The sequence below is a fragment of the Bos mutus genome, chromosome 15 (assembly GCF_027580195.1).
Source record: "Bos mutus isolate GX-2022 chromosome 15, NWIPB_WYAK_1.1, whole genome shotgun sequence".
NCBI lineage: Eukaryota > Metazoa > Chordata > Mammalia > Artiodactyla > Bovidae > Bos > Bos mutus.
Genome location: NC_091631.1, coordinates 35788161 through 35815974, shown reverse-complemented (window position 1 = coordinate 35815974; position 27814 = coordinate 35788161). Strand labels below are relative to the sequence as shown.

Genomic DNA, 27814 nt, shown 5'->3' with positions numbered 1-27814 from the left:
ACTGTGTATCATTATATATATATTTTTATTTCAGAATATACAATGATAGAAGGATATGCATGAACATATCTAACACATTGAAATTTGTGAAAAAAGCTATTTAGTAAGTTGTTCACACTGTACTTGAGCAGAATTTTACATGGGGCTGATTCCTGGCATTGCCTAAAGAGTTTCTCATTGGGAATAGTTGTTACGTTCTCTGAAGTTAGGAAATTTACTTTGTATAAAACTATGCTCTGGGTGAAATGAAAATCTAGCTACTGAGTTATCTTGCTTCAGCAGATAAAGCAGGAAATGTAAAATTGTGTTACACTACCAAGTCAAGAAACTGAGAACTATTTACCAAAAAAACCCTATATGGAAAAGGCTAAATGAAAAGCCTCTGTTCTTTCATTAGCAAATTGTCAGTTTTTAAATATATGCTCATTGAAAAATGTACACATTTTCTCAAGTAATTGATATATTGGGTTGGCCAAAAAGCTCATTTGGGTTTTTTCTTAACATGTTATAGAAAAACCCAATGAACTTTTTCACTAACCCAATAATTTAATCCAATTCCTAACTTAAAGGTATTAAACTGAATTGAATTCCTTAGGGACTCTTAATTGCTTTGTCTATTTTCCATTGTAAAATGTTGTTTAGAACCTAAATTGATCATATAATCTTTAGTTTATGGCTCCACTGAAGGATGATTTATCAAATATTCTTTATTAATTTATAGCTTAAATTTTATATTAGCCTCTGTGTATTACCTAAATTATGAGTTAGCTATTAAAGGGATATGGTACCCTCTCCAAGTTCTTTTACACATATTCATGTTAGTTAAATGCCAGATAAATCACCTGACTATATTAATGCCAGGTAATTATTGCATGAGTTGCTAGGGAGCATTCTTTAGCATAAAAAAGCAATTGCAGGTAGTTTCTTTAAATCTTTTGCTGTCCTGTTGTAATCCAAAACGAGGGTAGTTTGCCCTTATTAGTATTGATGTTTTATGAGTTCTCCATTGCTTAGGCTAAAAGTGAAAATATCCTTGCCTTTTGGCAGAATGTAACCTGTTTTTGGAGAAGGAAATGGCAACCCACTCTGGTATTCTTGCCTGGAGAATCCCCATGGACAAAGGAGCCTGCCAGGCCACAGTCCATGGGGTCACAGAGTCGGATGCGACTGAGCGACTAAGCACACAACCTATTTTTGCTGAGAGTTTTGTTTGGTGAGTCTCCAGGTGAGTTTTTAATCTCTACTTTGTTGGTCAGCAGTCTTAGTCCACCTGTTCACTGATGCACTGTCTCCCAAAAGATTATTCATATCCTCATCAGATCAGGACAGAGAGATCCATTGCCTCCACTGAAAGAACAACTTGTGAGATGCAGCACAGTGTCCAGAGATTGTCATCAAGCCCCTGGAGGATTGAGCTTGATATACAGTATAAGAATGCCTTTTCTGAGAACTCGCCGTATCATTCAGGAGTGAAATCCTCTGGCTAGACCTGACACTTCTTGGATATGGCTGAATGTCAAAGGGAGAACAGATTCTGGACAACTCAAACTTAATCATACCAGTTTATATCAGGGGTATGTTTGGAAACATTCCTCTTAGCTTTTATATACTTTTACTCTTGTGAGAACGGTTAATTGGCCAGACAGTAGTGGTTCATTGTTCTATATTTATCTCCTGAAGCAGTTCCTGACCCTGACTTTTAGGGGCTATTCTGTTAGGAAAGTAAAGCTTTAGATTTCTCCCCTCTTTAGGACCTTTTAAAAGGAGTAGGCACTCTGCTTCTCTTTCAGCCTCTGTAGAGACGTGCATACATGTGTGTCCATCCATTCATTCATTAAGCATTTGCTGAGCACCAGACATCAGTGCAGGACACATCTTGTTAGTTTGGGTTACTCTGCAAAATTAATGGGAAATTGCCTATATTCTCGAACTATATTGTTTTTCCAGAAAAATTCTTGCAATTGGCGTTTTGTCTTTAGTTAGTGATAACAAAGTAATATATAAAAATATACCTTATGAGTGCTAAAATGACAAAGTCCACCCTTAATATTTCCCTTGACAGAACATCTCAGCATGGAAATAGAAGATATGAAGAGTAATAACCAAGTGAAATTTTAGTATTCAAATGAAATTTTAGTACTCAAAAATACAATTTAAATAAAAAGCTCTCTAGTAGTTAGATTTATTTGACTAAGTTCTAGTTCAACTATTAAACAATAATACTTCATAAGTGGTGGTGTGTATTTCCTATTGTTTCACGTCATAAGCTTCGCATTACATCATCAGACACATGGTGTCTGGTGGTCCCACTTTTAGTGGGATTAATGTTCATCGGTCCCCCTGTTCATGGTGAAGGCACCTTACAGATCTTTCTTCTCTTTATTCTCGGTGTTCTGAAATTTCATAATGGTCAATGTGGATAATTTTTCATTAATTTTGCTGTGAAATCTGTGGGCTCTTTCAATTTGGAAATTCTTTACTCCTATGAAAGTTTATTTGTATTATTTCTTCGATAATTGCTTCTCTTTTATTTTCTATATTTTTTGCTTGAACTCTCGTTATTCACATGTTGGATCTCCTGGGCTGATCCTTAATTTTTCCATCTATTCACTGTCATTTCCACCTTTTTGTCATTTTGGTCTGTTTTCTAAGATATTTCCCAAATTTATCTTCTAACTCCTTTATTTAATTTTTTAAAAAACTTTTTTAGATTTTTCAGGACTCCCTCTGGTTTCTGAATATTCTTTTATTGTGGCTTCTTATTTTATGGATATGATATCTTTTAACTCTCAGAGGCTATTTTTATATATGTGGTATAATTTTGCTGCTGGCCTTCTCTCTTTTTTCTCTGAGATCCTTTCCCCCCACTTGTTTGTTCTCTTTCACACTTGAGACTTTCATAAAATGTCTAACTATGTTTTCCTGTTTAAGAGTGAGGTATTAAAATTGTGTCACAAGCTCTGTGTCATCTAGTAAAGGTGACCTGGTAACAATCTAAGCTCTTTTACTAGGGGATGCAGTGATTGTGGTGGCTCAGTGGTAAAGAAGCCACCTGCGAATGCAGGAGATGCGGGTTTGATCCCTGGGTCGGGAAGATTCCCTGGCAAAGGAAATGGCAACCCATTCCAGTATCCTTCCCTGGGAAATCCCATGGGCAGAGGAGCCTGGTGGGCGATGGTCCATGGGATTGCAAAAGAGTTGGAAAAGATTTAGTGACCAAACAACAGCAACCAGGGATTAGGGGAAGAACCCCATTAGGTCAGTACCTATGCACCTTTTAGCGTATCAGGCAGTTTCTCCAGTGAGGAAGTTTTGGGTCTCCAGCCAGGGTGATGTAAGCCTGGTTCCATGCATTATAGGGCGTAAGCAGGGCAAGAGGGATGGAGTATCTCAGTATGGTACTTCACTTTTGGTTTCAGGTATACTTGAACCCCAAGCCAGAACCTGAGGGATAACTTCTAGTCTTTTGCAGACTGAGGAAGGTAGTGGTCTGGCTGTGCAAAATCTAGGATACTTTTGAAAATTTTGCATTGATTGGGACAACTCAAATCTATAAATTGCTTTAGTAATAATATTTTAGTCCATAAACAAAGTAATCCAATGCCTGGGCCATTTTTGTTTCTTGTCTTGAGGCCTAGAAGAGAATAGTGGACAGTACCAGATACTGGTAATTGGGACTAAAGTGACACCCCTACACCCAAGTGGTCTTGGCAAATTTACTGTATCTTTTGTGTAAAAGAAGTAATAATTTTTCTAAAACTCATTGCTGTGCCAGGTTTAAGGATGGATTTACATACTCTCCCCTTCGCTGATATCCTTCTGAGATGCTGAGAAGATTCTGTCTAAGAGAACAGTGTGTGCTTTTCTCATTCCTAAACACTTAATTCAGTGTTTCACATTTTCCCAGAGACAGCCAGTGTGCAGGGTCCTTTCAAAGGCAACCTCTTTATAGTCCTTGGTCTCCTTAAGATCAATCGGACCTTCTAAGATATATGTTCATTTCTGAGTATTGAAGATTGCAATTATCTAATAATAGCAGTTTTATTTTGGTGGATCATGTGTCACTCAAAACAGCAGAATACCCGCTGGACCCACAGCTCACCTAATTGTTTTCAATGGATGGTGATTTAATATGTTACAAAGTTGTGTATAGCCATTTCTTATGCCTTAGAGCAGTGGCTCTCAAACATTTTGACCCAGACCTCAGTATGAAAAAATTTACCTTGCTACACGCATACACACACACAAGTACCTGAACCTAGTTTGGAGAAATAATACCTTTATGACAAGTGTTATACTCTCATATCTTCTTTTATATTTAAATTTAGAATGTTGTGTCCCACAGATGATCTAGTTTGTGAATCATGGCGGCTGTGGCTCTTACAGTTGGGGAAAGGGGGTATGGTAGATTGTAGACCTTTTGGGAAAGGGGGTATGGTAGATGGTAGACCTTTTGGCACTCTGATAAAAGTATTGGACTCCCTTCTCAGAAGAACGCCCACGCACTCTCAGACACAAATTTTTGTATATGTTTTCAGGAGATGTACAGTCTTTAGTTATAAACATGGACTTCCCAGTTCTAAAAACTTCACATAAAATTTGGAGTTATCTAGCTTTTCAGTGCATTTCACCCAGCATACCGAATATCATCAACATCACAGTCCCATCTGCCCTTCCTCCTTTTCTGTTGCTAGGTGTTAATACAGGGTTTTAGGCCGGAAGGACCACATAATAAATAAAAAGTCTCAGAGGATCCATATTCTTTCTGGGCATGTAGTTGTCTTTGTGGTATTTAGAGATAGTGCACAGGAACTAGAGAGACTTGCTTCGAATATGTCAGGAGCTGTTGTGTCCTTTGCAGAGCTGCTCCTTGTCTCTGCATATCAGACCCTTAGCAACTGTAGGCTGATTACCTGCCCACCTTCACTTTTAGTTGAGAAACTTATTTATTACCAGTTACCTTCCCCAAATAGGTGACAAATAGATGGGGAAGCAATGGAAACAGTGACAGACTTTATTTTTGGGGGCTCCAAAATTACTGCAGATTGTCGCTGCAGCCATGGAATTAAAAGACACTTGCTCCTTGGAAGAAAAGTTATGACAAACCTAGATAGCATATTAAAAAGCAGAGACATTACTTTGCCAACAAAGGTCCGTCTAGTCAAGGCTATGATTTTTCCAGTGGTCATGTATGGATGTGAGAGTTGGACTATAAAGTAAGCTGAGCACCAAAGAATTAATGCTTTTGAATTGTGGTGTTGGAGAAGACTCTTAAGAGTCCTTTTGACTGCAAGGGAATCCAACCAGTCCATCCTAAAGGAAATCAGTCCTGAATATTCATTGGAAGGACTGATGCTGAAGCTGAAACTCCAATACTTTGGCTACCTGATGTGAAGAACTGACTCATTTGAAAAGACCCTGATGCTGGGAAAGACTGAATGCGGGAGGAGAAGGGGATGACAGAGGATGAAATGGTTGGATGGCATCACTGACTCAATGGACACAAGTTTGAGTAAACTCCAGGAGTTGGTGATGAACAGGGAGTCCTGGTGTGCTGCAGTCCATCGGGTCACAAAGAGTCAGACACAACTGAGCAACTGAACTGAACTGAACCTTCCCCAAGTGTTCTTTGTAATCACCACCTGATACTTCAGATGGAGCCACAGCTTTGTTGTATGTACTTCTGCTCCCCCTGCCCCCGCCGCTTTCACTTTTCATGCTTTCTACTCTGACTGCAGCCATGAAATGAAAAGACGCTTACTCCTTGGAAGGAAAGTTATGACCAACCTAGATAGCATATTCAAAAGCAGAAACATTACTTTGCCAACAAAGGTCCGTCTAGTCAAGGCTATGGTTTTTCCTGTGGTCATGTATGGATGTGAGAGTTGGACTGTGAAGAAGGCTGAGCGCCGAAGAATTGATGCTTTTGAACTGTGGTGTTGGAGAAGACTCTTGAGAGTCCCTTGGACTGCAAGGAGATCCAACCAGTCCATTCTGAAGGAGATCAGCCCTGGGATTTCTTTGGAAGGACTGATGCTAAAGCTGAAACTCCAATACTTCAGCCACCTCATGCGAAGAGCTGACTCATTGGAAAAGACTCTAATGCTGGGAGGGATTGGGGGCAGGAGGAGAAGGGGACGCCAGAGGATGAGATGGCTGGATGGCATCACTGACTCGATGGACGTGAGTCTGAGTGAACTTCGGAGTTGGTGATGGACAGGGAGGCCTGGCATGCTGCGATTCATGGGGTTGCAAAGAGTCGGACACGACTGAGCAACTGAACTGAACTGAACTGACCCTTCCTTCCACAGATGTTTATTGAGTTTTTCCTACATTCCAGACTTTGTGAATGCAAGGAGTAATACAGTGGTAGGAAAAAATCCTGTCTGTGTATGCCTGGCCACCCTTGCCTTGTTCCTCTAGGACTTCTGCTATGTGGTCAGTTTTCCCAGGCCACCATCCTTGGGCTTCATGGCAGCCCTGCTGCTGACTTCCTGATTAATTGGGGTTTAGTATTTAACTGTTTCTTGCCCACACTGGAAATTTTCATCTGCAATTTTTTTTCTACCTGGAACTACAAGCATACACATATATTTTCTTGTGCACTTTTTGTTTTGCCTAGCACCAAAAAAATGCATACTTTCCTTTTAAATAATAATGTAAATATGCAAATTTTAAAACGTCATTTCTGCTGTTGGTATGTTCTGAGTCACTATTTTAGAACTAACATCATGGGAAAATGGTGTTAATGTGCAAAACTCATCCCTAATATTAAGAGGATCTTTGAAAGATGTCTTAATAATGGGGACATTTTCAACTGATAAAATATAGGCTCACAGCATTTGAAACATTATTAGTATTCTTTCATGAGCAGACATCAATCTCAGAAATCTTGTGTACAAACATGATAAATTTGGTCTGTATTACACTCTGATAAAATATCAAAAGAATTCTATTTACTTCACTTCGTTATGAATGTGAAATATTTATATATTTTTGCAATAACTTCCACAGCAGTTGGAACAAAATCTAATACATTGTTAATGGTGTAGTTAAAAATGTGTGCATTATATCCCTATTTGGTTGCAGTTATCCAGCAGTTTTTTTGGGGGGGGGGGAAGATTCTTAAAACTTGTGTATTTTGCAGTCAGGTTCCACAAGTAAATGCCCATGGTGAACATCTCTAATCAATCATAACATTCTTCCTCACTGAACCTGGACAGTTTCACATCCTCTTCAACATGGTGATACAGGTGGTGAACTGAGTGCCTGTGAGATGAAAGCTATTTGTCATATTTGTTTTGCACTTTAACCATTAGTATCAACAGGAGTTACCAAAAGTTCTGAAGTTTGGAAAAGGGAAACTATAATGAAGTAGAATAATATAGTGGTGTAGTCAAGGGTTGGCAGACTGGGTTGGCAGACTTTGTTGGCAGAGGGCCAGATTTTAGGTATTTTAGGTATTTTTAGGCTTTATGGATCACAGAACTAGACATAGGCACCATGTAAATGAGCGAGTGTGGCTATATTCGAATAAAACTTTATAAAAACCGGTGGCAGGCCAGACTTGGCCAGCAAACCATTTGCTGTTTTAAATCACTGCTATTCAAAGTCCATCTATGGACAAGTGATGTGAACACCACCTGTATGCTTCTTGGGAATGAAGTTTCTTGTTCCACACTCTAAGACTTACTGAATCAGAATCTCTGGAGATGGTACCCAGGAATCTGCATGTTTACTAGTTGGTAAGGTGATTCTGGTGCTCATTAAAGTTTGAGATCCTCTAGTTTAAATATATGGCACTTCTTTCAAAGTTACATAGGGATCAAGTGTGAAACTACCCGATGCATTTAATTAATGGCTGATCTTTAATTACTTTTCCTATCTTTCTATGGTGTTTGATCTACTCAAGCTTTATACTTCTTTTTGGTCATGACTGGGAATTCATGTTCTGCTAGAAAATTACTGATTTCCTCTAGGGTTCAGATTTTTTGCTGTGGTGGCTCTAAAACATTTCTGCAATTTTTAAAACAGTTCTATTAAGGCTTGGATTTATGTTCACTCCCTTGGATCTAGGTAGGATTATGAGAAGGCAATGGCACCCCACTCCAGTACTCTTGCCTGGAAAATCCCATGGACGGAGGAGCCTGGTAGGCTGCAGTCCACGGGGCCGCTAAGAGTCGGACAGGACTGAGCGACTCTGAGTGACTTCACTTTCACTTTTCACTTTCACGCATTGGAGAAGGAAATGGCAACCTACTGCAGTGTTCTTGCCTGGAGAATTCCAGGGACGGAGGAGCCTGGTGAGGTGCCCTCTATGGGGTTGCATAGAGTCGGACACGACTGAAGCGACTTAGCAGCAGCAGCAGCAGCAGCATGGTTACTTCAGCCAACAGAATATGGTGGAAGTGATACTGTGTAACTTCCAAGGCTGGTTCAGAAAAGGTCATGCACCTTTTATCCAGTTCTCAGTGGGTCTGTCTCTGGGAGAAGCCTGCTGCCAAATAAGAAGTCTGATTGCTCTGAGCCCACTGTTCGGGAGAGGCCATGTGTAAACTCCTAGCTATCAACCAGCATCTGTTGCCCTCCAGTTGAGTAAGCCATGCTGGACACACAGTCTAGTTGAACTTTCAGATGATGACAACTCAGCTGGCATATCAAGGCAATCACATGAAAGACTCTAGCCTAGATGAGCCTTCCCTGACTGATAAAATTTGTGAGCATAATAAAATAATTATTGCTTTAAGCCACTGATTTTGGGGTACTTTGTTGTGCAATAATTGTGACTAAGAAAATTACTGTAGAATTGGAAGTATTATTGTTTTATAATTATTTTAATGGCTTTCTCATCTGTGCTTATGATTTCTTTTATACTCTGAATCTTTTATATATATTTTCCCTCTGTTTCTTTTCCATTACAGTTTATTACTAGATATTAAATATAGTTCCTTGTGCTATACAGTAGGTCCTTGCTGTTTATCTATTTTACATAGGGTGGCATGCATCTGTTAACCTCATACTCCCAATATATCCCTCCCCACCTTCCCCTTAGCCATAATTTTTTTCCTATGCCTGTGAGTCTGTTTATTTTGTAAATAAGTTCATTTGTATCACTTTTTTAGATTCCACATATAAGTGATTCATATAATATTTGTCTTTGTCTGACTTACTTCACTTAGTGTAATAATCTCTATATCCATTCAAGTTGCTGCAAATGCAACTTTATTCTTTTTTATGGCTGAGCAATATTCCATTGTGATATATGTACCACATCTTCTTTATCTGTTCATCTGTTGGTGGACACTTAGATGCGTCCATGTCTTGACTGTTGTAAATAATTCCACTTTGAACATTGGTATGTATGTATCTTTTTGAATTAGAACTTTCATGTTTTCCAGGTATATGCCCAGGAGTGGGATTGCAGGATCATATGGCAACTCTATTTTTAGCTTTTCAAGGCACCTCCATACCGTTTTCCATAGTGACTGTACCAGTGTAAGAAGGTTGTCTTTTCTCTATATTCTCTCCAGCATTTGTTATTTGTAGACTTTTTGATGATGGCCATTTGGACTGGAGTGAGGTGATAACTTGCTGTAGGTTTGATTTGCGTTTCTCTAATAATTAGCAACAAAGGTCCATCTAGTCAAGGCTATGGTTTTTCCAGTGGTCATGTATGGATGTGAGAGTTGGACTGTGAAGAAAGCTGAGCAACGAAGAATTGATGCTTTTGAACTGTGGTTCTGGAGAAGAGCACCACAGTGCTCTTGCGAGTCCCTTGGACTGCAAGGAGATCCAACCAGTCCATTCTAAAGGAGACCAGTCTGGGTGTTCATTGGAAGGACTGATGCTGAGGCTGAAACTCCAATACTTTGGCCACCTCATGTGAAGAGTTGACTCACTGGAAAAGACCCTGATGCTGGGAAAGATTGGGGGCAGGAGGAGAAGGGGACGACAGAGGATGAGATGGCTGAATGGCATCACTGATTTGATGGACATGAGTCTGAGTGAACTCCGGGAGTTGGTGATAGACAAGGAGGCCTGGCGTGCTGCAATTCATGGGGTTGAAAAGAGTCGGACACGACTGAGCAACTGAACTGAACTGAATGATTAGTGATGTTGGGCATCTTTTCATGTGCCTTTTGATCATCTGTATGTCTTCTTTGGAGAAATATCTAGTTAGGTCTTCTGCCCATTTTTTTTTATTGTTATTGAGCTGTATGAGCTATTTGTATATTTTAAAAATTAAGCCCTTGTTGGTCATATCATTTGCAAAATATTTTCTCCCAGTCCATAGGTTATCTTTTCATTTTGTTTATGATTTCCTTTGGTGTGCAGAAACTTATAAGTTTGATTAGATCTCATTAAAAATTTTTTTTGCTTTTATATCTATTACCTTGGGGTGCTGACCTAAGAAAACATCACTATGATTTAGGTTGGAAAATGTTTTACCTATGTTCTTTTCTAGGAGTTTTACGGTTTCATGGCTTATATTTATGTCTTTAAGCTAATTTGAGCTTACTTTTGTGTATGGTGTGAGGCATGAGATGGTTGGACAGTATCACTGACTTGATGGACATGAGTTTGAGCAAGCTCCAGATGTTGGTGATGGACAGGGAGGCTTGGCATGCTGCAGTCCGTGGGGCTGCTAAGAGCTGAACACAACTAAGCAACTGAAATGAACTGAACTGATGATGTGAGGGAGTGATCTAACTTCATTGATTTACATGTGGCAATCCAACTTTCCCAACACCACTGTCTTATCTCTTTTGTATATTATGGCATCCTTTGTTGAGTATTAATTGACCAGAGGTGTGTGTGTTTATTCCTGGGCTCTCTAGTCTGTTCCATCGATCTATGTATCTGTTTTTGTGACAATGCTGTGCTGTTTTGACTACCGTAGCATTGTAGTACTATCTGAAGTCTGGAAACATTATGCCTCCAGCTTTGTTTTTTCATTAGAAAAAACATTTCATCAGAATTGCCAAAGCAATTCTAGTCTTTTGTCATTCTGTATACACCTTAGGATTACTTGTTCTGGTTCTGTGACAAATATCATTTGATAGGGATCACGTTAAATCTGTGTATTGCTTTGGGTAGTGTGGCCATTTTAATTAAATTATTCCAATCCAAGAACAAGAGATATCTTTCTGCTTCCTTGAATCATCTTTGATGTCCTTTATCAATGTTTAGTTCTCTGTGTATAAGTCTTTCACCTCCTTGGTTAGGTTTATTCTGAGGTATTTGTGTGATTTTAAATGGGGTTGTTTTTATACTTTCTGATATTTCATTGTTAGTATAAAGAAATGCAACAGATTTCTGTATATTAATCTCATATCCTGATACCTTGCTGAATTCATTTATCAGTTCTAATAGTTTTTGATAGAGTATCATGTCATCTTCATATAAGGATAATTTTACCTCTTCTCTTCCAATTTGGATACCTTTTATTTCTGGTCTAATTGCTGTGGTTAGGACTTCCAGTACAATGTTGAATAGAAATGGTAAGAATGGGCATCCTTTTCTTGTTACAGAATTTAGTGGGAAGGCTTTCAGCTTTTCACTATTGAGTGTTATGTTGGCTGTGGGTTTGTCAGAAATGGCTCCTATTATTTTGAGATACGTTCCCTCTATACCTACTTTTGCTAGAGTATTAATATTTATCATGAATGGATGGCTAATTTTATCAGGTGCTTTTTCTTTGTCTATTGAGATGAACAAACAAAACCTAAAGTCAGCAGAAGGAAGGCAATAAGAAAGATCAGAGAGTAAATAAATAAAATAAAGATTAAAAAGATAGAAAAAAAAATCAATAAAACCAAGAGCTGTTTTTTTGAAAGGAAAAGTGAAATAGACAAACCTCTGGCCAGGCTCACCAAGAAGAGTGGACCCAAATAAAATAAGAAATGAAAGAGGAGAAATTACAGCCAATATCACAGAAATAAAAAAATACTGTAAGAAAATATTATGTACAGTTATATGCCAACAAAGAGGACAATGTAGAAGAAATGTTTCTGGAAGCATATGGTCTGCTAAAACTGAATCTAGAAGAAACAGATAATTTGAACAGACCAATGACTAGAAGTGAAATATAATTTGTGAAAAACAAAACAAAACAAAACTCCCTGCAAACAGGAGTCCAGGACTATATGTTTTCACAGGGGAATTCTACCAAATATAGAAAGAAGAACATATACCTTTCTCAAACTCTTCCAGAAGATTGAAGAGGAGGGGACATACCCAACGTCATTCTATGAAGCCATCATTACCTTGATACTAAAGCAGACAAAGATACTATTAAAAAAGGAAATTACAGGTCAATATTTTTGAAGATTATAGATGCAAAAATCCTTAGCAAAATATTAGCAGATTGAATGCAATAACACATAAAAAAGATCATACACCATGATCAAGTTGAATCATATACATATCTTGATTTTCTTTATTTCTTTATCTTATTAATCATGTTAAAGAATCAGTTTTTAGATTTATTCATTTTCTATTTGAGATATTTGTTTCATTAATTGAAGCTTTACTCTTTTCATCTTTTCTTTCTACTTTCTATTTATTTGTTCTTTTCTTAGTTGCTAAATGTGAACACTTTCTTTTTCATTTTTCTTCTTTTATAAGAAAAGCGTTTGAAGCCATGTAATTTCTTCTGAATATAACTTTCACTGTTCCCCATAATTTGGTAGGAAACATTTTGCTCTTCATAGTTTTCTTGAGAGTCTGTAATTTCAGTTTTGTTTTTCCTTTTGTCAAAGCATTTTGGAAAATATTTCTAAATTTCCAAATAGTTTTTTTCCTTAGCTAAGGGAGGAAAGGGTCTTTCATTTATCCAACATATATATTAAGTACATATTTCTCTACTAGTACAAGAAAATAATATTCTGTTTTCCACACCAAGACCCTCTCTTCTTCCTTTACCAGTAAGTTTGTCTTTTCCTTTAGGATGCTTTTACTTCCTGATTCCCCACATGAGAAGTTTAAATACTTTTCCTTCTACTGTCTCCACAGGCCTGACCTTCTCAAACTTGAGTTGCATTAACAAAAAATAGTTCAGTAATTTGTTTCAGCCCATGATTAGTTTTTTATTCTTTGTTTAGTGTTTCAAGGTACCTTGATGCTCCCCACGTTCTTGTCTCCTTGGATGCAAAGGCTTTCTTCCATCCTAGGGAGCAGGAGGGACATAGCACACGTCTCTAGTCCCCACTTTCACTAGCCTCAGGACCTAGTGGAAAATACTTAATAAATAAATAATGTACTTATTTTAATTCTGTCCCAATTTTGTGTATATTTTATGGTTCAAATGTTCTGTTTAGACTGTTGATTTCATTGACAATTTTGGAATGAAATATTCCTGTAAATATAAAGAAAGGAAATCAACTGCAGCTAACAAGAGAATTTCAGAAAAAAAAATCTGCTTCCTTGACTATGCTAAAGTCTTTGACTGTGTGGATCACAACAAACTGTAGAAAATTCTTAAAGTGATGGGAATACCAAACCACCTTAACTGCCTCCTGAGAAACCTGTATACAGGTCAAGAAACAACAGTTAGAACTGGACATGGAACAATGGACTGGTTCAAAATTGGGAAAGGAGTATGGCAAGGCTGAATATTGTCACCCTGATTATTTAACTTCTGTGCAGAGTACATCATGCAAAATGCTGGACTGCATGAAGCACAAGCTGGAATCAAGATTGCAGGGAGAAATATCAACAACCTCAGATATGCAGATGACACCACTCTGATGGCAGAAAGTGAAGAGTAACTGAAAAGCCTCTTGATGAAGGTGAAAGAGGAGAGTAAAAAAGCTGGCTTAAAATTCAACATTCAAAAAATGAGGATCATGGCATTCGGTCCTATCACTTCACATTAAATAGATGGGGAAACAATGGAAACAGTGACAGACTTTATTTACTTGGGCTCCAAAATCACTGCAGATGGTGACTGCAGCCATGAAATTAAAGGATGCTTGCTCCTTGGAAGAAAAACTGTGACAAACCCAGACAGTGTATTAAAAAGCAGAGTTTTGTTTTCTTGTTTCAAAGGTGTACCAACTAATTGTTATTTGTTAAGCGTGATCTAAACTGTAGTAAACCATAGTTTGGGTTTGATAAATTAGTTTTTGATTACCTAAGTTGAAAGAGCCATCTTGTATTTTATATCTTTCCGTCTTGTATTTTATACCTTTGTTTTCTATCTTGCATGGAAACTATTTGTACATATGCCATATTATTTCTTTTAAGATTGAAAGGATCTAGGACTTTACTATTTTGTTTCTTTTATAAGGCTCATAATTCCTCACAGGTAGTAGCACTTGATCAATATTATTAAATAAATGATTGAATAAATGGATATAATTGCCATTGTGATAATATTAATAGTAAAGTGATTATAGTTGTGATCATAAATTTACCATGATATCTTTTTATTATTATATAGACTATATATTTTTGGATATATTGAAATATAGTATATAGTACATACAAAGCTGAATTCTGAGAAGCCTATTCATCTGTGAATCTCATATTTAGATACTGGATAGCTCCTTCAGCATCTGGATATGGTAAAATCAATGACTTAAGCAGTAATTTACTCATTCAATGCAGATTAAACATGTTTCTTTGATAAATTACTACTTCTCCTTTTGCCTTTCCAAAGCATATAGAACAGATTTGGGCCAAGTTTGAAACTGTTTTGCATGTGTGTGCTAAGTCGCTTCAGTCGTGTCCAACTCTTTGCGACCTTATGGAGTAGTCTACCAGGCTCCTCTGTGCATGGGATTCTCCAGGCAAGGATACTGGAATGGGTTGCCATGCTCTCCCCCAGGGGACCCTCCTGACCCAGGGAGCAAGCCCGTGGCTCCTGTAGCTCCTGCATTGCAGGCAGATTGTTTTATTGCTGAGCCACTCGGGAAGCCCATGAAGCTGCTCACCAATGCCATATAGTGGTGGGGTCGTGGGGAAACTGTGTGGCAGACTTGAGGTAAAACTGGGGCCTGGAGAAAACCCGAGGACCTTGGAAATGTGGGTAGAGGTAAGGCAGGTGCTCTGAACAGTGAGTGGACTAGTGACAGGGCATTGAGAACTCTATGGTGTTTGGCGCTTATTCCACAAGAAGAGAGAAAAGGGACAAGAGAAACAACAACATTGTCTAATTAACAAATCAGATAACACCTGTCAAGTTTATGTCTAAGCTTTGCCATTAGTTAGTGTACTGAATATTTTAGCAGCTTGTCTTCCACCCACATTGGGAAAATAGTAGTATAAAGGAGACTCAGTTCAGTTGAGTTCAGTTGCTCAGTCGTGTCCGATTCTTTGCAACCCCATTAATTACAGCACGCCAGTCCTCCCTGTCCATCACCAACTCCCGGAGTTGACTCAAACTCATGTCCGTCGAGTTGGTGATGCCATCCAGCCATCTCATCCTCTGTCGTCCCCTTCTCCTCCTGCCCCCAATCCCTCCCAGCATCAGAGTCTTCTCAAATGAGTCAACTCTTCGCATGAGGTGGCCAAAGTACTGGAGTTTCAGCTTTATCATCATTCCTTCCAAAGAAATCCCAGGGCTGATCTCCTTCAGAATGGACTGGTTGGATCTCCTTGCAGTCCAAGGGACTCTCAAGAGTCTTCTCCAACACCACAGTTCAAAAGCATCAATTCTTCAGAGCTCAGCTTTCTTCACAGTCCAACTCTCACATCCATACATGACCACTGGAAAAACCATAGCCTTGACTAGACAGACCTTTGTTGGCAAAGTAATGTCTCTGCTTTTGAATATACTATCTAGGTTGGTCATAACTTTCCTTCCAAGGAGTAAGTGTCTTTTCATTTCATGGCAAAAGTCACCATCTGCAGTGATTTTGGAGCCCCCAAAATAAAGTCTGACACTGTTTACACTGTTTCCCCATCTATTTGCCATGAAGTGATGGGACCAGATGCCATTATCTTAGTTTTCTGAATGTTGAGCTTTAAGCCAACATTTTCAGTCTCCTCTTTCACTTTCATCAAGAGGCTTTTTAGTTCCTCTTCACTTTCTGCCATAAGGGTGGTGTCATCTGCATATCTGAGGTTATTGGTATTTCTCCCAGCAATCTTGATTCTGGCTTGTGTTTCTTCCAGCCCAGCGTTTCTCATGATGTACTCTGCATATAAGTTAAATAAGCAGGGTGACAATATACAGCCTTGACGTGCTCCTTTTCCTATTTGGAACCAGTCTGTTGTTCCATGTCCAGTTCTAACTGTTGCTTTCTGACCTGCATATAGGTTTCTCAAGAGGCAAGTCAGGAGGCTAACTATGACCAATTCTTAATTCCTAGTGTTTGAATTTCCATTCAAGTCCATAGTTGTATGCAGTGGATCCTAGGTGACCCAGTCAAATTATTAAATTTTTTTGTGTTTCCACAATACCAACCTTTATTGAGCCCTTAATTTATTGTTCTTTGTATTAAAATTCAGTTCAATTCAGTTCAGTCGCTCAGTCGTGTCCGACTCTTTGAGACCCCATGAATTACAGCACGCCAGGCCTCCCTGTCCATCACCAACTCCTGGAGTTCACTCAAACTCATGCCCATTGAGTCAGTGATGCCATCCAACCATTTCATCCTCTGTCATCCCCTTCTCCTCCCACCTTCAATCTTTCCCAGCATCAGGGTCTTTTCGAATGACTCAACTCTTCACATTAGGTGGCCAAAGTATTGGAAAGTGTTAAAATTAGATGGTCACATGTCAAGATTCATATTTTTCAATGCCAATTTGGTCAAACTTTGGACCATGACCATTACTGGATGGGAAAATCAATTTAGTAGAGTGATAATAGGGTGATGTGACAAGAGTTTTTAAAAATTGGGAATAGGATAGACAAGAATAACAAATAGAGTATATTATAAATATTAAGGGCATTTTCAATTAATAATTAATTTCATTGTATGTATACATGTGTGTGTATTAGTTCCTAATGTAAAAACATTATTTGCTACTGTGGGTTTGACATGGATATGCATTATTTTTCCTCCTTCACTGTTACCTTTACCTTTCTCTTTACCATAGAACTTACCAATGAATAGATAGAACTTATCAAAGAATCTTTTCTGGGGCATAATGTGAGGCATTTGGTCATGATTTAGACTCATGCCCTGTTCCATTACCCTACAATGTGTGTTGAGGGCTTATAATTCATTAGGCACTAGTATAAGCATTTAATCCTCATAATAACCTATGAAATGTGCTCTATTATCCCAAGTTACTGATGAGGAAACTAAAGTACAACACAGGTATACCTGTGGCGGATTCATTTCGATATTTGGCAAAACTAATACAATATTGTAAAGTTTAAAAATAAAATAAAATAAAAAAAAAAGTAGATTAAGTAGATTAAAAACACAAATTTAGTAAGTGCCCAAGACTTGAACCTAGGCAGTCCATGATGTAATGAAAGAATACAGCGTTGTTCATGGGCAGAGACCTAAGCTAGAGGGCTAGTTGGCCTAGGGTTTTGCTAAGGCTCTTTCTTGGGGTAAGGCTGCTAGAGAAAAGACTGCACATAGTCTTTTTCTGTATGACTGGGCCCTGAAATTAGATAAACCTATAAGATAGGCTGAATTCCTGCTTTTCAGTTAGTATTTTGATGCCTTGTGACAGAGCTTGAGATAAGTGGCCAAATGCCTTGCCTTTTAAGAATTCATATTTAGTCTGACCCCATCAATTTACTTAATTTAATCTAGGCAACTTTTCAGGGACAACTTAATATTTGAAAAATTTACCAGTTTAAAGTGTTTTACTCCATGGTTGTACAACCATCACTACCTTATAATTTGAGAATGTCTTCTCCCCCCGAAGAACCTCATACCAATTAGTAATCACATCACATTGCCACCTTTTCCCCTTTCCCTGGGTCCTGACATACACCATTCTATTTTCTATCTGTATGGATTTGCCTCTTCTGGACACTTCTTATCAATAGAGTCATTTAATATATGGTCTTTGAATCTGGCTTCTTTTATTTATCATTTTATTTTCAAGGTTAATCCACATTGTACACGTATCAGTGGCTGAATTTTATATATATATGTCACATACCACATTTTGTTTATTCATCAGTTGATGGACATTCATATTGTTTCTGACTTTTCTGGCACTGTGAGTAGTGCTGCTTTGTTACATTATGTATAAGTTTTTGTGTAATGTGTTTTCAGTTCTCCTGGATCTATACCTAGGAGTTGCTGGGTGATATGCTGACTCTTTCCTGAAGAGATCTCTGGTCTTTCCCCTGTTGTTGTTTTCTTCTAATACGAAGCTGTATTCACTGAAGAAGGCCTTCTTGTCTCTTCTAGCTAGTTTTTGGAATTCTGTATTTAATTGGATGTACCTTTCCCTCTCTCCTTTGCTTTTTGCTTCTCTCCGTTCTTCTGCTATTTGTAAAGCCTCCTCAGATAATCACTTTTCCTTCTTGCTTTTCTTTTTCTTTGGGATGGTTTTGTTCGCTGCCTCCTGTATAATATCATGAACCTCTGTTGTAGTTCTTCAGGCACACTGTTAAGTAGATCTAGTCCCTTGGATTTGTTTGTTACCTCTACTGTGCATTCATATGGGATTTGATTTAAGTCATACCTGGCTGGCCTCTTGTTTTTCCCAGTTTTCTTTAGTGTAAGCCTGAATTTTGTTATGAGAAGCTGATGATCTGAGCCACAGTCAGCTGCAGGTCCTGTTTTTGCTGACTGTATACAGCTTCTCCATCTTTGGCTACAAAAAAAATTGGAAACATCAAGGGAGCATTCCACCCAAAGATGGGCACAATAAAGGATAAAAATGGTAGCGATCTAGTAGACACTGAAGAGATCAAGAAGAGATGGAAAGAAGACATGGAAGAATTGTATAAAAAGATCTTAATGAACTGGATTACTGTGATGGTGTGGTTAGTCACCCAGAGCCAGACATTCTGGAGTGTGAAGTCAAGTGGGCCTTAAATAGCATGGCTGTTAATAAAGCTAGTGGATGTGACGAAATTCTAGCAGAACTATTCAGATCCCTAAAGAATGACGCCATCAAAGTTTTGTATTCATTATGTCAGCAAATCTGGAAGACCCAGCAGTGGCCACAGGACTGAAAAAGGTCAGTCCTCATCCCAATTCCCAAGAAGGGCAGTACCAAAGAATGTGCTAATCATTGGACAGTTGCACTCATCTCCCATGCTAATAAGGTCATGCTTAAAATTTTGCATGCTAGGCTTCAGTAGTATGTGAACCAAGAAATTCCAGATGGCCAAAATGGGTTTAGAAAAGGAAGAGAAACCAGAGATCAGATTGCCAACATTCGCTGGATTATAGAGAAAGCAAGAGAATTTCAGAAAAATATCTATTTCTGTTTCATCGACTATGCTAGAGCCTTTGTGTGAATTGTGACAAACTGGAAAGCTCTTAGAGAGATGGGAATACCCAGACCATCTTACCTGTCCACTGAGAAACCTGTATGCAGGTCAAGAAGCAACAGTTAGGACCCTGTATGAAACAACTGATTGGCTCAAGATTGAGAAAGGAGTATGACAGGGCTGTCTGCTGTTACTGTTTAATCTGTATGCTTAGCACATCATGAGAAATGTCAGGCTGGATGAGTAACAAGCTGGAATCAAGATAGGCAGGAGAGACATCAAAAACCTCAGATATGTGGATGTTACCACTCTCTAATGGCAAAAATCAAAGAGGAACTAAAGAGCCTCTTGATGAGGGTGAAGGAGGAGAGTGAAAGAGCCAGCTTAAGACTAAACATTGAAAAAACCAAGATCATGGCTTTTGATCCCATTACTGCATGGCAGATAGAAGGGGAAAAGATGGAAACAGTGACAGGTTTCCTCTTCTTGGGCTGCAAAATCACTGCAGATGGTGACTGCAGCCATGAAATCAGAAGACGATTGCTTCTTGGCAGGAAAGTGATGACAAACCTAGACAGTGTGTTGAAAAGCAGAGACATTACTGTGCCGACAAAGGTCCGTATAGTCAAGGCTATGGCCTCCCCCATGGTCATGCATGGTTGTGAGAGCTGGACGGTAAAGAAGGCAGAACGCCAAAGAATGATACCTTCGAACTGTGGTGCTGAAGAAGACTCCTGAAAGTCCCTTGAACAGCAAGGAGATCAAACCAGTCAATCTTAAGGGAAATCAACCCTGAATATTCACTGGAAGGACTGATGCTGATGCTGAAGCTCCAGTATTTTGGTCATCTGATGCAGACAAACAACTCATTGGAAAAGTCCCTGATGCTGGGAAAGATTGAGGGCAGAAGGAGAAAAGGGCATCAGAGGATGAGATGGCTGGCTGGCATCACCAACTCAGTGGATATGAGTTGAGCAAGCTCCAGGAGATGGTGAGGGACAGGGAAGCCTGGCATGCTGCAGTCCATGGGGTCACAAAGAGTCAGACATGACTAGGTGACTGGACAACAATAAAATGGTAACTCTTTAATTCTGGAGAAACGACCAAATTGTTTTCCATGGCTATACCATTTTGTTGATACATGCCCACCAGCTATGCCATTTTGCATTTCAGTTATTTCATATTCTCTCCAACATTTATTGTCTGGTTTTGTTTGTTTAACTGTAGCCCTCCTGGTGAGTATGAGGTGATACTGTGGTTTCATTTCTCAAAACTGTGGTTTTCATTTGCATTATAATAATGACTAAAGAAATTGAGTGTCTATTCATGTCCTTACTGGTATTTGTATATCTTCTTTGATAAATTAGAGTTTTTGATTACCCAAGTTGGAAAAGCTTGCTCTTTCCATCTTGTGCTTTATACTTTTGTTTTCTGCCTTGTACTGAAATTATTTGTATATATTCCATTTGTTTCCTTTTATATTGAAAGGATCTTTTTTCCCAAGATTATTTTGGCTATTCTGTATCCCTTGCATTTCCATATGAATTTTAGGATTGTCAATTTCTGCAGAAAAGAAAAAGACACTTGGAAAAGGATAATGATTGCACTGAATTGGCAGATCAGTTTTGTGGAATATTGCCATGTTAACAATATTAGGTTTTTCCAGCCATGAAGACAGTGTCCTTTCTTTTATTTATTTTTATTATTTATTTTTTTTACTTTACAATATTGTATTGGTTTTGCCATACATCAACATGCATCCGCCACGGGTGTACACATGTTCCCCATCTTTAAAAAACTGGAAATAGAATTGCCATACGACCCAGCAATCCCACTGCTGGGCATACACACCGAGGAAACCAGAATTGAAAGAGACACGTGTACCCCAGTGTTCATCACAGCACTGTCTACAATAGACAGTGTCCTTTGTTTCTTTAATTTCTTTTGACAGAGTTTTTTTGTTTGTTTGTTTTCATATACAGATCTTGTACTTATTTTGTTATTTACTTGTGTTTTTTAATATTATTGCATTGAATTACCTTCTTAATTTTATTTTCTGATTTTTCACTTTTGGTGTATAGAAATACAACTGATTTACGTATATTGATCTTAAATCCTGAAGCCTTGCTACCCTCATTTATTAGTGAGTATGTGTATGTGTATTCCTTAGAATGTTCTATATACATGATCATGTTATTTGCGAATAGAGATAATTTTTTACTTTTCCCATTCTAATCTGGATACTTTTTATTTTATTTTCATGTTTAGTACTCTTAAGGCTAGAACTTCCCGGAGAAGGCAATGGCACCCCACTCCAGTACTCTTGCCTGGAAAATCCCATGGACGGAGGAGCCTGGTGGGCTATAGTCCATGGGGTCGCGAAGAATCAGACATGACTGAGCGACTTTACTTTCACTTTTAACTTTCATGCATTGGAGAAGGAAATGGCAACCCACTCCAGTGTTCTTGCCTGGAGAATCCCAGGGACAGGGGAGCCTGGTGGGCTGCCGTCTATGGGGTCACACAGAGTCGGACACGACTGACGTGACCTAGCGGCAGTAGCAGCAGGCTAGAACTTCCAGTACAATATTAAATAGGGGTGGTGAGGGTAGACATCCTTGACTTGTTCCTAATTTGGGGAGAAAAGTTTTCAGTCTTTCACCATTAACTATGATGTTAGCTATGGGTATTTTGTATTCCATTGTCAGTTTGAAAAAATTCCCTTCTGTTCCTCATTTGTTGAATTTTTTATCTTGAGAGAATATTGGAATTTGTTAATTTTTTTTCCTGCAGGTATTGAGATGATCATATGTTTATTTTCCCTGGATTGTATTAATATAGTGTATTACATTGATTTTTATATGTCAAACCAACCTTGTATTCCTAGGACAACTCTCCTTTCATTGTACTGTGTAATCCTTTTCATATGTTGTTTGATTTAGTATTTTGGTGGTATATGCTGCTGGTCCTTTGTTGAAGATTTTTGCACTTATCATCAATCATAAGGAATACTGATCTCTAGTTGTGTGTGTGTGCATGCATGTGCAAGTATGTGATGTCTTTGATTGTTTTGTTATTAATGTAATACTGGCCTTTGGCTACTCATTTCATTTTTGAAGGGTAGTTTTTGCTGGATTTAGAATTCTTGATTTATAGATTTTTTTCCCTAAGAACCTTAAATGTGTCATTCCATTTTCTTTTTTTTTTTTGACACTGATTGTATTCAAAAATAGAAAAACTACTTATTAACACTTGTTCATTAATTTCTTTTTTTTTTTTTTATTTTTTAAATTTTATTTTATTTTTAAACTTTACAATATTGTATTAGTTTTGCCAAATATCGAAATGAATCCGCCACAGGTATTCCATTTTCTTCATTCTGTTTCTGATAAGAATACAGCTGTTAGTCTTATTGAACATTTCTTGAATGTGATAAGTCACTTCTCTCTTTCTGAATTCTGTTTGTCTCTTGACAGTTTGGCTAACATATGTCAAGATGTGGATCTTTTTGAGTTTGTTATATTTGGAGTATTTTGAGCCTCTAGATGTGGATGTTAATGTTTTTAATCAAGTTTGGAAGTTTTTGACCATTATTTCCTCACATATTCTTTCTTCCCATTTCTGTTTCTCCTTTTCTTCTGAAACTCCTGTTATGCATATATTGGCACAGTTGATGGTATCTCCCCATGTTTATGAGGCTATGTTTATTTTTCCTTATTCTTTTAACTTTTGTTCCTCAAACTAGATCAACTTCATTGACATATCTTCAGTTGAGTTTATTGTTTCTTTTTCCTGCCTGCTCAAATCTGCTATTGAGTGTCTCTAATGAAACATTCATTTCAATTATTGTACTTTTCAAATCCAGAATTTGTTTGAGTTTTTAAAAAGTAACTTATATATCTCATTGATAATCTCTATTTGGCCAGATAACCTCACACTTGCTTTTAGTTTTTTAGACATAGTTTCCTTCAGCTCTTTGAACATATTTAAATTAACTCACTTAAAGTATTTGTTTAGTAACAAATGGCCTCCTCAGGACCAGTTTATATTGAGTGCTTTTGTTCTTCTGCATGGCCATACTTTCTAGAATTTTTTTTTGCATGGCTCATAATTTTTTGTTGAAAACTCAACATTTTAAAAACGTAGCAACTGTAGAAATCAGACACTCTCCCATTCCCAGGGTGTTTTTGCTGCCTTGGTTGTTGTTGTAGTTTGTTTAGTGACTTTTCTGAACTAATTATGTGAAGTCTATGTTGTTTGTTTTGTGTGGCCACTGATGTCTCTGCTTGTTTAGCTTAGTGGTGACCCAGTGATTGGAAGAGTTTTCCATAAATGTATGTGACAAACAAATCACCAGTCTTTGCTGAGAGCTCTATGTTTATATTGGGGTGTACCTTCAACACAGCAAGGTGTGTGACAGCTGTTACCCTTCATTTTCTGCTTATGCAGGACCTCAAGGTCAGCCAGAAGAGAGCTTAGGGCCTCCTGAAGTCTTTATTTTGTTTGGGTACAGCCTTATACATGGCTCTTTGTGGTCTCCTAGATTCCCAAGACTATGTTGGAGCTTTTCAAAACTTATATGGATTAACATTTCCTAGCTGTTCCTTTCAAGCTTTTTTGGTTAGTCTATTGTTGCTCCATATAGTAACCAATTCCTCAGGCAGCTGTGAAGTTAAAACACTTGCTTGTAATTGTTCTCAACAATTGCCCTTTGGGAGAAGGTTTTCTGTATGAGGTGAGTTTTGAGTCAGGCCAAATACAGACTAACTTATAAGTGGGGTCTTCCAGGGAACCAACAGGAAGGTCAAATAATGACAGTTTATTGGGAATGAGGATTTAAAAGGGCTCCAGTTCCCTTCTTCTCCACTCAGTGACTACGAGGATGTACCAGGAATGTGGGCTGTTATTTTTCAAGACTATTGCAGAGATGAGAATGGAGGATAGAACTAAGAGAAGTTAAAATGTCACAAAATATGCTATTCTTACTGACATACACTATTTATTGATTTAAAGATAAACACTTCCTGTATTGCTGGAAGGCTTTTCCAGAGCTCTGAAAAAGTTTATTCTAAAAATTTTTTCAGCTTTTTCATTGCTTTTATGGATGAACAAAATTTTGGATTTTGTTCCCTAATCTGCCATTTTTGCCAACAGTACCCCATAGCTTAATTTTTAAATACGATTTTCCAGCCCTCATCTTTCTTAAAAGTTTTGAGCCATTTGGCTTTTGACAGTCTTTCCTTCATAAAATACTTTTTTTTTTTTTTTCGCCTCTATGGTTATTCTTTTCCATTGTTCAGGGGATGCTCTTCCTCTGATTATCCTTTAGATGTTGATGTTTTTGAAAGTTCTGTCCTTGACTCTCTTATGTTATCATTCCACACATCCTTTCTGGGTGATCTCACCTATACGTGATTTCAGTTGCCTCTTGCATGACATAATTCTTAAATACAAGTTTTAAATCTAGATGTCTCTTTATCTTTGGACTTATGTAGCCACTGCATCTTAGACATCTCCACCTCAGTGTCCTCTCTAACTTTTCTCTTTCTCTCACCATGGTCATAGGAGAGCAGTTATAAAGTTCTATCACTCTACTTCCTAAATATCTGTAGAATCTATTTTCCCCATCACTGATGCTGCTTTCCTAATTAAGACTTCATTTCTGTCCTGCTTAAACTGTTATAATACCTTCTTGTCTTTCCATCCCCAATATTGTTCTGCCTTTCATACATTTTCTATACTGCAGGTAGAATACACCTTATAAAAAGCATATTTCTTTTTGTCACTTCTTCACTGGGTGGACAATAGCTAACAATATAGACACCAGCCCTGCTTTCAGGGAACTTTGGATATAGTGAAGGACACAGACAAGTAAGTGACCATGTGGAATTCAGAGTATGATGGAGCAAGTACAGTGCACAAAAGAGGCAGGCACTCACCTGGGATTCAGGATATCAAGAAAATTTCAAAGGAGATGATGCCTAAGCTAAGATCTTCAAGAAGAGTAGAAATTATAACAATGAAGGGGAGAATGGGAAAGAATATTTCCAGGCTGAGAGTACATGTAGAAAGGCCTAGAGAAAGCATAACATCACAAGAAAGAAGTTCTATATGTTAGAAAACTTTACATTGAGGAAGTAGTATGAGTTAAGCCTGAAGAGGTAAACTGAGGCCATATCATACTGAAGCGATTTTTATTAGGAAGAAACATGGTAAGATTTACATATTAGAAAGAACAGTTTGGCTAGAGTATGGCAAATGCTTTGGATGAGAGGATTGATTTGAAATCAAGGTGACCAGTTAGGAAGCTCTTGCATAGTAACCCAGGCAATGGATAATACTGATGTAGGCATTTGGAATAGAGAAAATTGAATGGATTTGAGAATTGTTTTAGAAATAGAATTGTTGAATGTGGAGGAGAGAAGGAGAAACTAAGGAAAATTGTATTATTTCGTTAATAAAGCTGTCTATTCCAATAGCTATCTGTTTAGAACATAGAGCTGTTTTTAAAAATTGAAGTAGAGTTGATTCACAATATTGTATTAGTTTCAGGAGTATAGCAAGGTGATTCAGATATCTTTATCTATTTATCTATGAGGATTCTTTTCTTTAGTAAATTATATTGAATATAGTTCCCTATATATTCACTATTTGTTTAAATATCCCCTATTTACTATATAGTAATAGTAAATCTTTGTGTGTGTGTGTGTTTTTTTTTTAATCAATTCCTTTTGTAGTGTTGTGTGTCTGTTAATCCCATACTTCTAATTTATTTCTCCCTATTCCCCTTTCTCCTTTGGTAACCATAAGTTTGTTTTCTATGTCTGTGAATCTGTTTCCATTTTGTAAATAAATTCATTTGTATTATTTTTTTAGATTCCATGTTTAAGTGGTATAATATTTGTATTTGACTTAATTCATTCAGTGTGATATTCTCTGGATCCATCCATGTTGCTGCAGATGGCAATGTTTCATTCTTTTTATGGCTGAGTAATATTCCATTGTATATATGTAGTCACATATTCTTTATACTTTCACCTCTTGATGGATATTTAGGTTTCTTCTATGTTTTGGATATTATAGATAATGCTACTATGAATATTAGGGTATATGCAGCTTTTTGAATTCATTTTCATGAATATTTGTTTTCTGGATACATGCCCCATAGTGAACTATCTGGATCATATAATAGCTCTATTTTTATTTTTTTTTTAAGGAACCTCCAATACTGTTTTCAGTAGTGGCTGCACCAATTTACATTCCCACCAGCAGTGTACAAGGGTTGCTCCATACCCTTGTACAACGTTTGTTATTTGTGGGCTTTCTGCTGATGACCATTTGGAGCTGAGTGAGGCAATACCTTAATGTATCAATAGTTTTGATTTGCATTTCCTTGATGATTAGCGATGTTGAACATCTTTTCATGTACCTTAGAACATAAAGCTTTTATTTATGTATGTAGGTAAGTAAGTATGTACATTAGTGATAAGAAAGTATATGGTGCTTTATAGATTTTCTTTTAAAAATTATCTACATTTGATATGTCTAAAAATCTAAGCTCCCCTGGAAATTTAATGTTTTCTTGGTAAAAGCTAGAATGGGCCTAATACCTGGTAAGTTTATTTATTTCTGTGAGCCTAGCCTTGTATTTCCTATCAGGATTCATGATTAAAATCCTCTCAACATTTCTAGTCAATTTTTTTTTATCATAAGGATAAAACTACATAGTTGATATCATCAGTTTTCCCATGCTACAGAAGAATGTTTCTGTTTTGGAATTTTCTCTACAAATCAACCAAAAACTTCTGTTTGTAGTATAGTAGAAGATCTGACCAGGGTAAAAGTACTTTTTATCTAGTGAATGTATGTCTATATGACTACCTTTTGCTATCTGATTAAAAAGCATGCTTTGAAATGTAGCATTCTTTAAATTTGAAGGCCTGTTTTAAAGTTTATCATTTCATCACCAAGATAGAAAAGAGAATCATTGATTGTTTTTGTAGAAGAGGTTTCCAAGTTCATATATTTGGACTTTCATATACTTCTGTATGGACTTTGAAGAAATAATAACCCCATAACCACTATTTCCTGAACTATTCTAGTATTTGTTAAGTGGATGGGTGGTTGGATATGATACTGTTAAACAAAAGTAGCTCTCAGTTTAGCTTTAATCAGGATCATTAATCTGAATTTATTTTAGGAAACAAAGGAAAAGTTTAGTATTAATATTATCTTTAAAATGTTATAGAGGACATTTTAAATCTTCATCATAAAAAAAGAGAGAAATGATGGTTGCCTTTTAATTGAAGACAAAAATCCCATGGCTCCAAAAAAGAAATCCTCTCTATTCTCAGTTGCTTTTAAAAATCTTGAACCTGTCAGTGAAATTGTGTAATCTAGTAATAACATGCCTAAGGCTTATTGCCTTTTCTTGGGCAACAGTATCAGCAA

General features: G+C 37.5%; 1 protein-coding gene across 8 annotated transcripts in view; it reads left to right on the top strand.

The window, feature by feature from the left end:
• Positions 1-27814, top strand: part of STK33 (serine/threonine kinase 33) — a 202736-nt gene that overhangs the window by 58596 nt on the left and 116326 nt on the right. For 2 of the 8 annotated variants that reach the window (XM_070383884.1, XM_070383883.1), the window contains exon 2: positions 1048-1225. The exons of the other annotated variants lie outside the window; for them this stretch is intronic. The gene's annotated coding sequence lies outside the window, so the exon portion shown is untranslated. The remainder of the gene's footprint in view (positions 1-1047; positions 1226-27814) is intronic. 8 annotated transcript variants of the gene reach the window in all.